This window comes from Oenanthe melanoleuca, unplaced genomic scaffold (assembly GCF_029582105.1).
Source record: "Oenanthe melanoleuca isolate GR-GAL-2019-014 unplaced genomic scaffold, OMel1.0 S001, whole genome shotgun sequence".
NCBI classification, from domain to species: domain Eukaryota; kingdom Metazoa; phylum Chordata; class Aves; order Passeriformes; family Muscicapidae; genus Oenanthe; species Oenanthe melanoleuca.
Genome location: NW_026612650.1, coordinates 1,597,748 through 1,611,813, shown reverse-complemented (window position 1 = coordinate 1,611,813; position 14,066 = coordinate 1,597,748). Strand labels below are relative to the sequence as shown.

The 14,066-nt window shown below is 51.2% G+C and overlaps 1 pseudogene; it reads right to left on the bottom strand.

The window, feature by feature from the left end:
• Positions 1 to 3,548: 3,548 nt before the first annotated feature.
• LOC130265953 (olfactory receptor 14J1-like) lies at positions 3,549 to 10,681 on the bottom strand (annotated as a pseudogene).
• Between the last annotated feature and the right edge of the window lie 3,385 nt (positions 10,682 to 14,066).

The following is a 14,066-nucleotide window of genomic DNA, read 5'->3' as shown; positions in this document are numbered from 1 at the left end:
GTCACAATGGTGAAACAATGGTGTTCCATGCTTTCCTTCCAATGGAAAAGAACCCTCCTTTTCCTCCAGGCATCCATGTCCAAAACTGGCATTCTACCTCTAAAATTCCATGTTTCCAGGGATTATTCCTAGACAAAATCTGCAAATACCTTCAAGTCTGGCTGTCCTTGGCCTCTGGTGACTGCTCCTCATGTGCCCCTGCAACACTGGGGTTTGGTTGTTTCCTTCCTATGGGGGCCATTGTGACACCTTGGGGATCTTGTGGAGCCAAAGGGCCATTGTGACCTTGCAGGGTACAATGGAACAGGTCTGGCTGGCTTGGCCTCCTGGGGGCCACCTGACAGGCCTGGCTGACCTTGGCGTGTCAAGGGCTGCTGCTCACCAGTCCCTGCAGCACTGGGGCTTTGTGCTTTCCTTCCTAGGGAAAAGAACCATCCCTCTTTCCAGGTGTGCATGGCTGAAATTGGTACACCCCCTAAAAAGTTCTCTCTATGGAAGAGTTGCTTCCTAACAAAAGCTGCCAGGACAGACAGGTCTGGCTGGCCTTAGTCTCTGGCAGTCACCTCTCATCCGCCCCTGAAACACTGGGGCTCTGTTTGTTCCTTCCTATGGAAAAGAACCAACCTTCTTGTCCAGGACCATGGCAAAAATTGGGATTTGGCCTTTAAAATTGCATCTATTCAAAGAACTGCTCTCAGACAAAAGTAGCCAGGACAGAGACAACTGGATGGCCAAAGGCTCTAATGATTTTCTTAGATTATGATCAGAAAGTTTTCATTTGCAAACACCTTGGAGAGGGCGCAGAGATCTCCCAGTGTGGGGACTGGGGCCTCAAGCACATGACCAATAAACATGGACAAAGGAGGTCTGTGCTCAGTGGACTGAAGACTGATGAGGAGAGCCCTGGGGAGAATTGACAGGTGGTTTAAGAGATGGTGGATCCTTTTGACATTGCAGAGAAGAGCCAGAGAAAGAAAGAATTAATGCAAAGTGCAGCTGAGGAGGCCCAGACTGGACCCAAGGAAAAAGGAATTTCTATCCAGGGAAGGGCTGTGGTGCAACACATCCCCCAGAAGCAGTCTGGAGCAGCCCAAGGCTCTCTGTGCCCAGGCAGAGGCAGGCAGGACGCAGAACTGTCAGCAAAGGAAGGGGCCAGCGAGGTGGGGCAGCCGGGGGATGACGACAGCCTGCAGGGACAGAGGCGCAGGGCATGGACACCGTAGGACAGCCTGGGCTGCAGAGGGCACAGGGATGGGCAGCAGCTGAAAGGCCCTGCCAGAGCCAACTCCTGCAGCACTTGGGCCATGGCTGCTGGCCCTGGGCCTGAGGCCAGCAGGGGACAAGTGAGCCTTGCTGTGCTGGGGCCTCATTGCCTCCTTGTCCCTACTCAGCAGCCTGGCAGGGGCCGCCCCATGGTCCTGCCCTTGGCATTGCACATCCCCAGAGCCCAGTACCCCGGGAAGAGCCCTGAGCAATGAGGGAGGGACAGGATGTGCCTTGCCAGGGGCTGGGGCTCAGGCCTTGGCCCTTTGCATTCCTGAAACACATCCAGGTGTGCTCAGCATCAGAGACACCTTTCCCTGGTTTGTCCCCACCTGTCATCAGTGCTCCAGTGTTCAGCTCTAACTGGAACCTGGGGACACTTTCTCACTCCAGTACCTCAGTGGGACCCATTAAAACTTCACAAAACATTTAAATTTGAATATGACTGAGTTCTTGAGAATTTTTCCTTCAGCTCCCTCTCAGGGACTGATGTCCAGGGACTCAGCACTGTTGGAAAATCCCATATCTACAGAGACTGCTGATCTGAGAGGCATTTTAAAAGATTTTATTTCATTATCAGTCCCATTGAAGTGTGAAATATAAGAAATGTAAAACTCAATGCCATTCTATCAGAAGCCAAGCTATTTTCTGGTTACAATACCTTCTAAATAATTTTCAGCCTATTTGCCTTTGCCACACAATGGTGCTAATACTTCTAATACCAATCACCTGTTACTTTACCCCACATGGTCTTGTCACAATGCGTCTTTCACAGTTCTCATTATCCAAAATATCTGGTATATTTGCAAGGCCATCGTTTGAAACTTGTTTCTACTTCAGTCTCTCTCTCTCTACAATGTCTCAAACTTGTTTCTAGTTCAATCTCTCTCTACAATGTCTCATCTATTCCATGGCCTTTCTAAGTCAGCACACCTTATGTCAGAGTTTGCATGCGGATGTACAAGACTGTGTGAGCTTTTAGTCAGGCTTTGAGAATCCTTTACAAGTCCATTTCACAGAATTATCAATCACAGAATGCTGCAATCACCTCTGCTCTAAAGAGAACAGTAATAAAGTACCCCCTTAAAAATAGGAATGAATATTTCTAAGAATCTCTTTGACGTATTTCTCCATAACTGGAGTTGAAAATCTTCAGAGTAAACTGCACCAGACCAGAGGGAAATCAAGGCAGAGCCATGGTTTGCTAGGAAAGCCTCTCAAGAATTCAGTCATAACTGAACTTCAAAATTTCTGATACTGTTCATGGGTCCCATTGAGGGACACGACTGAGAAAGTGTCCCCAGGTTCCAGTTAGAGAAGGAAATTGGAGGCAGAGATTACGGGTGGTGAGGGAAATGCAGGCACAGGGAGCTCTTAGGGCCTTGTGCATACAGGCTCAGAGATAGAGATAGATGCAATGTTTGACCTAAGACCTTGAAGAAGGCTTGGAGAATTAGAGCATTAAAATTAAAATAGACATGAAACAAGAAAATTAGTTTCTAGTTTAAGTAGAAAAATGTTCTAAGCCAACAGAGATATGCATTATATATGCAAAGCAGTATGTTAAGTAAGATAGCAAAAGATTTTGAATTTTAGGAATGGAACCTGTTTTAAAGTTAACTAGGAGCTTAATATGTGTCACTGTAGGTTTGTGCAGTGTTATATGTTTGGTTACAAAATGAGGCATTATAGCAAAAACATGACAACTAAAGCAATTAATGGTGGTGTAAAAAGACACTAGCAAAATTCATAGAAGTATTTGTTTGGCTGAAAACTAACATAAGCCATTGTAGCTTAGAATTAGGGGGCTTCTGATATTATGGTGTTGGATGTAACACCTTTAATGTCTCACCCTTCTATGAGACTGATGCTATCAAACACTAAACTATCTTTTACAAAGTTTCTCAGTTCCCCCATCTTTTGCAATATTAACTTTACAATAGGGAGTTTTTGGACATCAGGTCTACTGTTTGAAATCAATGGGGATATGGGAACATCACATCTATGCCATTAAAAATCAATAGGGATTCATGGACATCAGGTCTACCCCATTCAAGTCAAGGGGACCTTTTTTCAGCTCAAAATTTGGGAATTCCAAGCCAAATATTGGGATTTTTAGCACCAAAAGTTTGCAACATAAGGTCTACCCATATAAATCAATGGGCATTAAAGGACACCAAATGTAGTTTATTGAAATTATTTGGGGATTGATGAACACCAGGTGTACCCATTAATAGGGTTTGGTTGGGAAAGTTTACTGGTTAAACTGGCAGCACTGGATGTGGCTAAGGTGGCCACTGGGATTTCTGGAAGCACAGGGGCAAAAGTGGGACCACTGGGAGGGTTTAGTAGAAATAAATCAGGATAACCAGGAGCCTATTGAAGTCAATAGGAATTTAGAAACATTAGGTCTAACCATTAAAGGGATTTTGGGACACCAGGTCTACACAGTCAAAGCAATGATGAGTTTTGGGACAGCAGATTTGGGCGGCCCCAGGGGTTTCTGGCCATCCAGGTATCCAAGGGGTAGCCAGGTGTATCCAGGTGATTTTTGGGGTGATGCAGGATATTTTTGGTGATACTCAGGTGTACCAAGATGATTTTTGGGGATATCCAGATCATTTTTTGCGATATCCAGATGATGTTTGGGGCACTCAAGTGTCCTGACTGACTTTGAAAGGCTGGAAAAAGATGATGGTAAGTGTTGCATCCTCCCAGCCAATGTGGTCACAGAAGATCCACCGCTGGGGTGGGGGTGTATCAGAAGCCACCAGAGGGAACTCCAAAACTCCAGGTGAGAGCCCCAGTGGTGGAGGGAGCCCCAAGTTACCTCAGGAGAGGATGCAGTGCAGGTACACCCAGGCGATTTCGTCTGTGGGGTCAGTGAAGAAAGCATTCTACACCAGCTCCAGCTCTGGGGAGGAGCAAAGGGGGCACCCCAAAATCTCAGGGGAGCAGAGGGGTCACCCAAATTGATGCACAGAAAACCTTTATACCCTATAAAATAAGTTACAGGTATGTACTTTATACAGCACTGAGGTGCATGGGGGATAGCTCCTCCAAAAACATGCACACCTTTGGCGATCTGCACCTCTCTTTTTATTCTCTACAAACTGGGGTTGCACAATGCACTTAATACATATTTGTATCTTAACCTCACCTGTCCGCACTTCATATTAAAATTATCTCCCCACCTCTTTGCGACTGTGCACTCCTCCTTGTTGGTCACTCAAGTGGTCGTCTGGGGTCTTTGTGATGACATAAACAGTCTTCTTCTCAGTTGAACTTTTCACCTCTCCCTCTTTGTGTATTTGTCTTTCGTCACTTTCCAGACCTTGATACCAGTTTTCACTGCCTCAGGGGTCTAGGAATCCCCCTTATCTGGAAGGGGCCTCACTCTTCTATCCTGTTTGAGCATTCTTGGCCCTCAATCTTATCTTGAAGCCTTGTCTGTCCTCCTGTTCTTGCAAAGACAGCCAATGTTAAACTTCATAGAATCTTGTCAGCCCCCTTCTAGTTAAAGCATCTTCTTGTACTTTTACCCTTAATTCTTTTTTTAAAATTTTAATTTCACCAGTTTCAGTGTCACAATGGCTTCTTGGTTCTGTGGACCCCACTGCTTCATCCTTGACCTTTGTTTCCATAGGGCTCCTGAGTTTCACAATGGTCCCCTTGATTCCATGAGGGGCCAGAGTGTCACAATGGTCTCTTTGGATCAATGAGACTCCTCAGTGTCACCATGGAGTCCATGAATCTGCATTGTCACAACTGACCCCTGGTTCCATGAGGTTCTGCAGTGTCACCATGGTCACTGTCACAGCCCGGATGAGATCAATGTCCCAGACACCTCGGGATGAGCTGTCAGTCAGTCACACAGTGGGCTGGTGCTGACCCAGGCTCTGATTGCCTGAGCAATCCAGGTCCCACCTGGGGGGAGGGCCATGAAGGCCCATGGGCATAAAAAAACATGGAGCACGGGCTCAGCCCATGGTCCGTATCCTGCCTTCTCCTGGGGTCTGTCTCACACCAAAGGCCAAGAGGCCATTGTGACATTCTGAGGCCCAATAGAACCAAGGGGCCAATGTGACAGTTCATGGCAGGAGAGCATTGTGGCACAGCAATGGCTTATGGAATCAAGGAACTCTTGAGACACAGGGGAGGCCAATGGAGCCAAGTGTCCGTTGTGACATTGCAGGGCCTCAAGGAGCCAAGGGGCCACTGCTGACACTTCAGGGCCTCCTGAAAGCAAGGGGATCATTGTGGCACTGTGGGGGTCTTGTATAACCAAGGGCCAGTGTGGCACTGCAGGGACACGTGGAGCCAAGGAGACCATTTTAAAGCTGCAGAGCAGACTTTTGGGACACTGTGGAGCCTGACTGAACTGATGAGAATACTGTGACACACTGAGACATTATGGAAACAAGGATCCATTGTGACACTTTGGGGTCTCATGTAACCAGGAGTCCAATTGAGACACTGCAGGGACAAGGAAATCATTATGACACAACAGAGCCGCATGGAACCAAGGTGACAATTAGGACATGATGGGCTGTCATGGAACCAAGGGGCCATTGTGACACTGCAGGGCCCTGCAGAAGTGAGGGTCCTTTGTGACACTGCTACCAAAAATGCAGGTCTGTGGCCCCTTTGTGCCCCGCTGGTAAAGCCATGGTGGCACAGCATGTGCAGGCCCAGCCCAGGACAGGAGCATTGCTGGTGGGAATGCCTGCGGACAGAGGCTGGAGGTGACAAATGTCCTGGGCCCCCTCCCTGCTCTGTGCATGCCACCAAGGGCACAGAGCAGCCTCCTCTCTGGGCCACTTGCCTGTTTCCAATGCCTTCCCCAGGCGCTGCCCTGCCCCACAAGGCCTGGGCTGAGTCCTGCCCCTGCACGCTCAGCCAGGCTGACATGGACACTGCTGCTTTCTCTGGCAGGCTCTCTCAGGCCAGCCCAGCTCCCTGCAAGCTGTGCCAGCTGCCCTGAGCTCTGTGCAGCACCAAAGGCCTCTCCCCAGCACAGCCCAGCCGGCTCTGGCCCCACAGCTCTGCTCAGGGCAGGGGGCTCTGGGCAGTGGCCCCACGGCCTCAGCCCCTGGCAAGGGCACAGCAGCAGCTGCAGCTCAGAGAGGACTCAGCCCCAGCCATGGGCAAGGTGCTTGGCCAAGGCAAAAGGAGGCTCCCTGTGTGCCCTGCTCCCCTCTCCCTGAGCTCCTGAGAGCTCTGCAGCCCCTGCTGCCATCCCATCTGCCCAGGCCAGCACAACAGCCTCAGCCTTGGGGTCCTGCAGAGCTGCTCCTGCTCCAGGCCCAGGGCCCATCCCAGAGCTGGGGCATCCACAAAGCTGTGCCCATTGCTATTCATTGCTGTTCTGATGAGGGTGGATCCTCAGATACTTGGATGTTGCTGGTGAATTTTACTTTTCTGAAAGCCTCTTCTTTCTTGAGCTCTTCAGTTCAGAAATTCAGTGACAAGGACTCATAAACATTTCTTCAAAACACCTAAACAAGGAAAGACCCTGGGAATAATTTCAGTTTTGATTCTTCTGTTGTTACTTAGACAGATTCCAGAAGTGTATTCAAAGTAAATATACTATATTGGAAACCATGCAGAGAGGACAGTTTTGTGTGGTTTTCTTTTTCTTGTTCCTGATTGATACCAGCAATGTCCAATTGTTATTGACCCCCAGCACCTTCTAATGCAGTCTGAATAGCTATGAAAATCAAGACCCTCCATGGCTGACAGGCAGTTAGACTTTGTCCCCAATGCCTCCTCACCATATCCCTCATCCCACCCCTGGGACTCCTATGGATCAGGAATGTGTTGGCCAGCAGGACCAGGGCAGTGATTCTTCCCCTGTGCTCAGCACTGGTTGGGCAGCACCTCGAGTGCTGTGTCCAGTTCTGGGCCCCCCAATTTAGGAAGGACATGGAGAGACTGGAGCATGTCCAGAGAAGGGCAACAAGGCTGGTGAGGGATCTAGAACACAAGCTTTGTGAGGAAATGCTGACAGCTGGGGTTGTTTATCCTGGAGAAGAGGAGGCTCAGCTGAGACCTCATCAATCTCTACAGCTCCCTGACAGGAGGGTGAAGCCGTGCTGGGGTCAGGCTCTTTTCCCAGGGAACAGTGACAGGACAAATAGACATAACCAGAAGCAGCAGCAGGGGATGTTTAGGCTGGACATTAGGAAACATTCTTGACAAAAAGGGTTATTGGGCATTGGAATGGGCTGCCCAGAGAGGTGGGTGAGTCACTGTCCCTGGAAGTGTTTCAGGAAAGACTGGATGTGGCACTGAGTGCCATGGTCTGGGTGACAAGGTGGTTTTAGGTCACATGTTGGACTCGATGCTCTCAAAGGTCTTTTTCAGCCTGGGTGATTCTGTGGTGATTGTGACACTGCAGGGCCCTGGGGAAGCAAGGGGCCATTGTGACACTGTGAGCCCTCGTGGAACTGAGAGGACCAGAGTGACACTGTGTATGACATGTTCCCAGGATAGAGTGGCTGGAAACCAGCCAGGCAGAAAGGGATCTGGGGGCACTGATGGACAGCAGGCTGGACATGAACCAGCGGTGTGCCCAGGTGGCCAGGAAGGTCAGTGGCTCCTGGCCTGGATCAGGAATGGTGTGGCCAGCAGGAGCAGGGCAGTGATTCTTCCCCTGTGCTCGGCACTGGCTGGGCAGCACCTCGAGTGCTGTGTCCAGTTCTGAGTCCCCCAATTCAGGAAGGACATGGAGGGGCTGGATCGTGTCCAGAGAAGGACAACAAGGCTGGAGAGGGTTCTGGAACACAAGTCCTGTGAGGAGTGGCTGAGGGAGCTGGCGTTGTTTATCCTGGAGGAGGCTCAGGGACACAAGGTGGTGTCAGGGCACAGTTTGGACTTGATGATCTCCAAGGCCTTTTCCTGCCTGGCTGATTCTGTGATTCTCTGAAACCACTCCTGGAGCAGTTGCAGGATGAGCCCTGGGCCTCCTCTTCACAAGGTCCAGCAGCCCAGGTCCCTCAGCTTCTCCACACAGCCCCAAAGCCCATCCTGTCAGTCCTGCAGAGCCTCTCCAGCCCCTCCTCACTGCCCAGAACAGGGAGCCCCACACCCAGACACAGCAGATGTGCCCCCCTGGCCTGTGGTGCCTCTGGCAAGGGAGCAGCACGAGGCACTTCAGGAGCCTGCAGACAATTCCTGCAGCACTTGTAGGATGATCCTGCTCCCCAAGGGACGTTCCCATGGTGCCAGCTCAGGAACTGAAATGGGGAGTGGGGCTAGAGAAGAAAGGGAAAACAGGGATGGGCTGTTTGCAGGGAAGGGGACAGGGATGGGCAAGAGGAAAGAAAGCAAAGGTGAAGGATATGCTCAGGGCCGTTTAGGGGTGGCTGCCAAGCAGCCCTGACTCTGAGCAACAATGTCTGCAGTGGGACAGGAAACTCACAGCTCATGGGAACAAACTTTCTGGCTGAATTCAGAGGACACCACTGCACCTGAGTGGTTTCCCTCCCATGCCCCAGCCCTTGCTGGCCCCAGGGGCTGATGGCATTTGTGCTCACTCAGCTCCATCTCCCCACAGCAGCACCATGGGGGTGCTGACGCCTGCTCTGTGCAGTGCAAACAGGGGCTCCTGAGCCAGTGCTGCCGTGTCTGTGCCTGCAAGGATGCGGCACCTGTGTGAGCTGGGGGAGAGGCCAGGGCTGCAGAGGGGGATATTGTTGGCAGGTGCATGAGGACGCTCTGGGACGCTGCCCTGGGGCTGTCCAGCGCAGTGGGGATGGATCAGCCCCTGCTCTGCTGCTCCTTGCCAGGGTCTCCCCCTTGCAGGGACCTTGCAGAGCACCAGCCATGCTGTTTGCCCCCAGCCTGCCCACGGCCAGCCTGGGGCTGCTCACGGGGGGTTTTCTCTGTTCAGCATTGGCCTGGCCAAGTGTTGTGGAGAGAGCCTGGCCAAGGAGCCTGGAGCCCCCAGGCCCTGCCCTGAGGCGTCAGCGCTGCCCCAGCAGTGCCCATGGCCTGTCCCTGCTGCAGCCCTGGCACTGCCACCCCCAGGGCTGTGCCCGGCCCCGAGAGCACTCAGGCCCTGCAGCAACACGAGGGGCAGGAGGGCAGCGGGGCAGTGGCACGGGAGCAGCACTGGCAACAGCAAGTGCTGCTGCTGCTGGGCACAGCTGCTGTGCCAGCACTGATCTGCCTCAGCTCTGCACACAGACATTGCTTCTGCTGCTCCAGAGAAGGGAACAAAAGGGGGACCTCTGGTGAAATCTTTCCTGGGAGAGAGATCCTTTGGTTCATTGCAAGCCATTGAGAGCAGAGCTCCTAATTAACACATCCTGTGGATCACGATTTGGAGAGAAACAAAATGAGAAATGTGAAGAACAGTAACATTTCATTGTGGACAATAATATAAACCTAAAACCAAGGAAAGAAAACAAACCCGCCATCAAACCAGAAAATATCAAAAGTGACTTTTATTACAAGTGATTTGCAGAAATTGGCCAGCAGTTTAATGTTTCTGAAATTCTCCAGTGACCATTCTTCTCACTGAAGCCTTGAGCTCCTGTTTCCTCAGGCTGTAGATGAGGGGGTTCAGGGCTGGAGGCACCACCGAATACAGAACTGACAGGGTCAGATCCAGGGATGGGGAGGACAATGAGGGGGGCTTCAGGTAGACAAAGATAATAGTGCTGACAAAGAGGAAGACAACAGCCAGGTGAGGGACGCAGGTGGAAAAGGCTTTGTGCCGTCCCTGCTCAGAAGGGATCCTCAGCACAACGTTGAAGATCTGCACATAGGAGAAAACAATGAACAAAAAGCAGGGAAATGATAAACAAACACTAACAGCAAGAAGTCCAAGTTCCCTGAGGTAGGATTTGGAGCAGGAGAGCTTGAGGATGTGTGGGATTTCACAGAAGAACTGGCCCACGGCATTGCCCTGGCACAGGGGCAGGGAAAATGTATTGGCTGTGTGCAGCAGAGCAGTGAGAAAGCCACTGGCCCAGGCAGCTGCTGCCATGTGGGCACAAGCTCTGCTGCCCAGGAGGGTCCCGTAGTGCAGGGGTTTGCAGATGGGCACGTAGCGGTCGTAGCTCATGACTGTCAGGAGGAATACTCTGCTGAAATGAAGAAGACAAAGAAAAAGAGCTGAGCAGCACATCCTGTGTAGGAGATGGTCCTGGTGTCCCAGACAGGAATTGTGCATGGCTTTGGGCACAGTGGTGCAGATGCAGCCCAGGTCAGTGAGGGCCAGGTTGAGCAAGAAGAAGAACATGGGGGTGTGCAGGTGGTGGCCGCAGGCTACGGCGCTGATGATGAGGCTGTTGCCCAGGAGGGCAGCCAGGGAGATGCCCAGGAAGAGGCAGAAGTGCAGGAGCTGCAGCTGCCGCATGTCTGCCAATGGCAGCAGGAGGAAGTGGCTGATGGAGCTGCTGTTGGACATGTCTTCTCTTTGGCCATGGAGTGCTTTTGAAAGGAGACATTGACAAGCTGGGATAGATTTTTTTGAGTCAATTCTGTGCAATTAAATTAGGTTTCCTCTCAAAAGTACTTATCTTCCTATAGGGGTACTTCACTAAAAATTTTTATTTTTGAGTTTAGGTTTTTGCTGCTGAATCACTGCCTCATCTTTAGCACTTCTCTCAGCCTGAACACAGGATTCCCTGTGCCCCAGTGCAGTCAGACCTGCTGGTCCCACACAGCTGCCCTTTTCTCATTACGCCTCCCACTATTTCAGGGTCATCAGAATTACAAAGTGCTGGATAAATATAGTGGATTCTTTGAAGTTTCCAGTTTCAGATACAAAGTCCTTAAACCCTTCTCTTTTTCCCTATGCAGCTGGATATTGAGGGATATCCAGGGCTGACATGGCTCTCAGCTGCTTGGAGTTGTGCCTACTCGGAGCTGTTTCTCCCTATCCAAGCCTTGTCCCTCCAGTGCTGCCAGAGCCCAGCCCAGCCCTGGGGGCTCAGCTCTGCCCTGCACCCCCCTCCCAGCACAGGGCACTGCCCAGGGGCATCTCCCTGCCAGCAGGGCCTTAAGGGCAGCTCAGACAAACTGAGATGCTGCAAGCCAAGGTGCTGCTGCTGCTGTCTGTAGGCACAGGAGGGTGAGGAGGCACTTTGTGAGGGAGATGTGAGGCAGATCTGCTCCCCGGAGGGACAGTGCAGGAGTCTCAGTGACACAGACACACCTGAGAGCCCCTTTCCCTTCCCTTGAGGAGAAAGCTGAGAGCAGTCCTGGCCATGCAGCACCATCTACAGAGCAGGATGAATCTGCCCGGATGGGGGCGGCTCCTTCCACCTCCAACTTCTCCCCACAGTCCATAGGGAGCAAGAGTCGTCCTGGAAAGGCTAACCTTGAACAGAGACTAGAAAAACAAATGGAATAAACCAGGTATTTTTTGAAAGGGTACACGTTGAGCAGTGCAAGAGCCTGGCAGGAGCTACACCCAAATCAAATCCAAGATGGATACTGCTCACAAGTTTTTTACACTTTTATAAGTTTTGGTTAATCTACATCTTGGGGTCAATAATCCATCCATAGCCCCTGGTTATGGAGTCTCAGCCCCCTGACTTGCCCCCTGCCCTTAGACATTGTTTATGATTTGTGGGTACTGGTTGTCCTTGATACTTTAGCTGGGAAGAGATTGTTTTGTCTAACTAGCCTGTGAAGAGAACTTACTAACATGTAATATGAAGTTTCAGAGAGGCACATTAAGAAGCAGAGAATCTGAAAATTATAAAAGGTAAAACCCCAGGTATCATTACCCCCACACATTCACCATGTCATGTGCTGTAACGGTGTTTCCCCAAGTGAAGTCTCAGCTCAATGTCTTCCCAGTCCTGATTGCCTTTAGCCTGTCTGTGCCCTCAGTGCCTGCAGGCAGTGCCCTCAGCCCTGCTGGGATGGGAGAGGAGCTGCTCCTCAGCAGAAATGTCTTTTTGAAGCTCTTCTTGGTTGAGCTTGGGGGCTGTGCCAGGAGCCCAGCCCAGCTCAGCAGCACAGACACAGCACAAGAAATTTAATGACTCTCACAGGGCGTTGGTGCTGTTTCCATCAGACTCAGTCCCTGAGAGCGTGTTCAAAAAACTTCTCAAGAAGTTTCTCACAAACTCAGATTAAAACTGCAAAGTTTATTGAAGTTTAAATAGGTCCCACTGACGAAGCGATCTGAGAAAGTGTCCCCAGGTTCCAGTTAAAACAGAACACTGGTGGCAGTGATGACAGGAGGGGACAAAACAGGGAAAGGTGTCTCTGGTACTGACCAAACCTGGATGTGTTTCAGGAATGCAAAAGGTCCAAGGGCTGAGCCCCAGCCCCTGGCAAGGCAGATTCTGTCCCTCCCTCATTGCTCAGGCTCTTCCCGGGGTACTGGGCTCTGGGGATGTGCAATGCCAAGGGCAGGACCATGGGGCGGCCCCTGCCAGGCTGCTGAGCAGGGACAAGGAGGCAATGAGGCCCCAGCACAGCAAGGCTCACTTGTCCCCTGCTGGCCTCAGGTCCAGGGCTAGCAGCCATGGCCCAAGTGCTGCAGCAGTTGGCTCTGGCAGGGCCTTTCAGCTGCTGCCCATTCCCTGTGCCCTCTGCAGCTCAGACTGTCCGTACGGTGTCCATGCCCTGCGCCTCTGTCCCTGCAGGCTCTCGTCATCCCCCTGGCTGCCCCACCTCGCTGGCCCTTCCTTTGCTGACAGCTCTGCGTCCTGCCTGCCTCTGCCTGGCCACACAAAGCCTTGGGCTGCTCCAGACTCTTTCTGGGGGATGTGTTGCACCCCAGCCCTGCCCTGGGTCAGAAATCCCTTTTATTTTCTTACCATTCTGGGCCTCCTCAGCTGCACGTGGCATTAATTTTCTTTCTCCGGCTGTTCTTTACTATGTCAAAAAAATCCACCATCTCTGAAACCACCTTTCAATCCCTCCCATGGCTCTCATCTGCTGTTCTCAGTCTCCACTCCACAGAGCATGGAGTTCCTTTGACCCTGTATTGTGGTCATGTGCTTGAGGCCTCCAAACCCCACCTTGGGTGATCTCTGGGCTCTCTCCATGCTGTTGAAAAATTAAAAGATTGTGCTCATAGTCTAAGAAAATCACCAGAGGACAAGGCAATCAGGCCTGTCTGTCCTGGCTATATTTGTCTTGTGCAATCCTTGGATAGATGTTATTTTGAAAGTAGAATCCCAGTTTTGGCCATTGACACCTAGGTGAGAAGGGCAGTTCTTTTCCACTGGGTGGAAAACACTGAGCCCCAGTGTTATGTGCTAGATAAAGGACAGCCTTCAGGAGGCCAAAGCCAACCTGAGCTGCCTGTACTGACAGACATTGGCTGGGAGTCACTCTTGCATATAAGGGAACTTTTAGGGGATATACCAATTTCAGCCATGGGTACCTGGAAAGAGGGATGTTTTTTTTTCCCTAGGAAGGCTAAGCACATAGCCCCAGTGCTCCAGGGGCTGATGAGAGGCAGCCCTCAACACACCAGGATCAGCCAGAACTGTATGGTGGCCCCAGGAAGGCCCAGCCAGCCAGATCCTGTTCCATGGCCCCTTTCGTTCTATGCGGCCCCTCAGTGTCAGAATGTTCTCCTTGCTTCTGCAGAGTCACAATGGCCCTTTGGTTCCATGAGGCCCTGAAGTGTCATTATGGTGTTCATGGTTCCACGAGGTCCTCAACAGTACCTTGGATCCTTGGGGTATCCAAAGTGTCACCATGGTCTGCACAGGAAGGAAACAACCCATCCCCAGTGTTCGCATGGGGCAGATGAGGGCAATCACCAAGCCCAGCCAGATTAGATGGCAGTGGCAAATTTTGTCTGGAAGCTATCTTTGGAT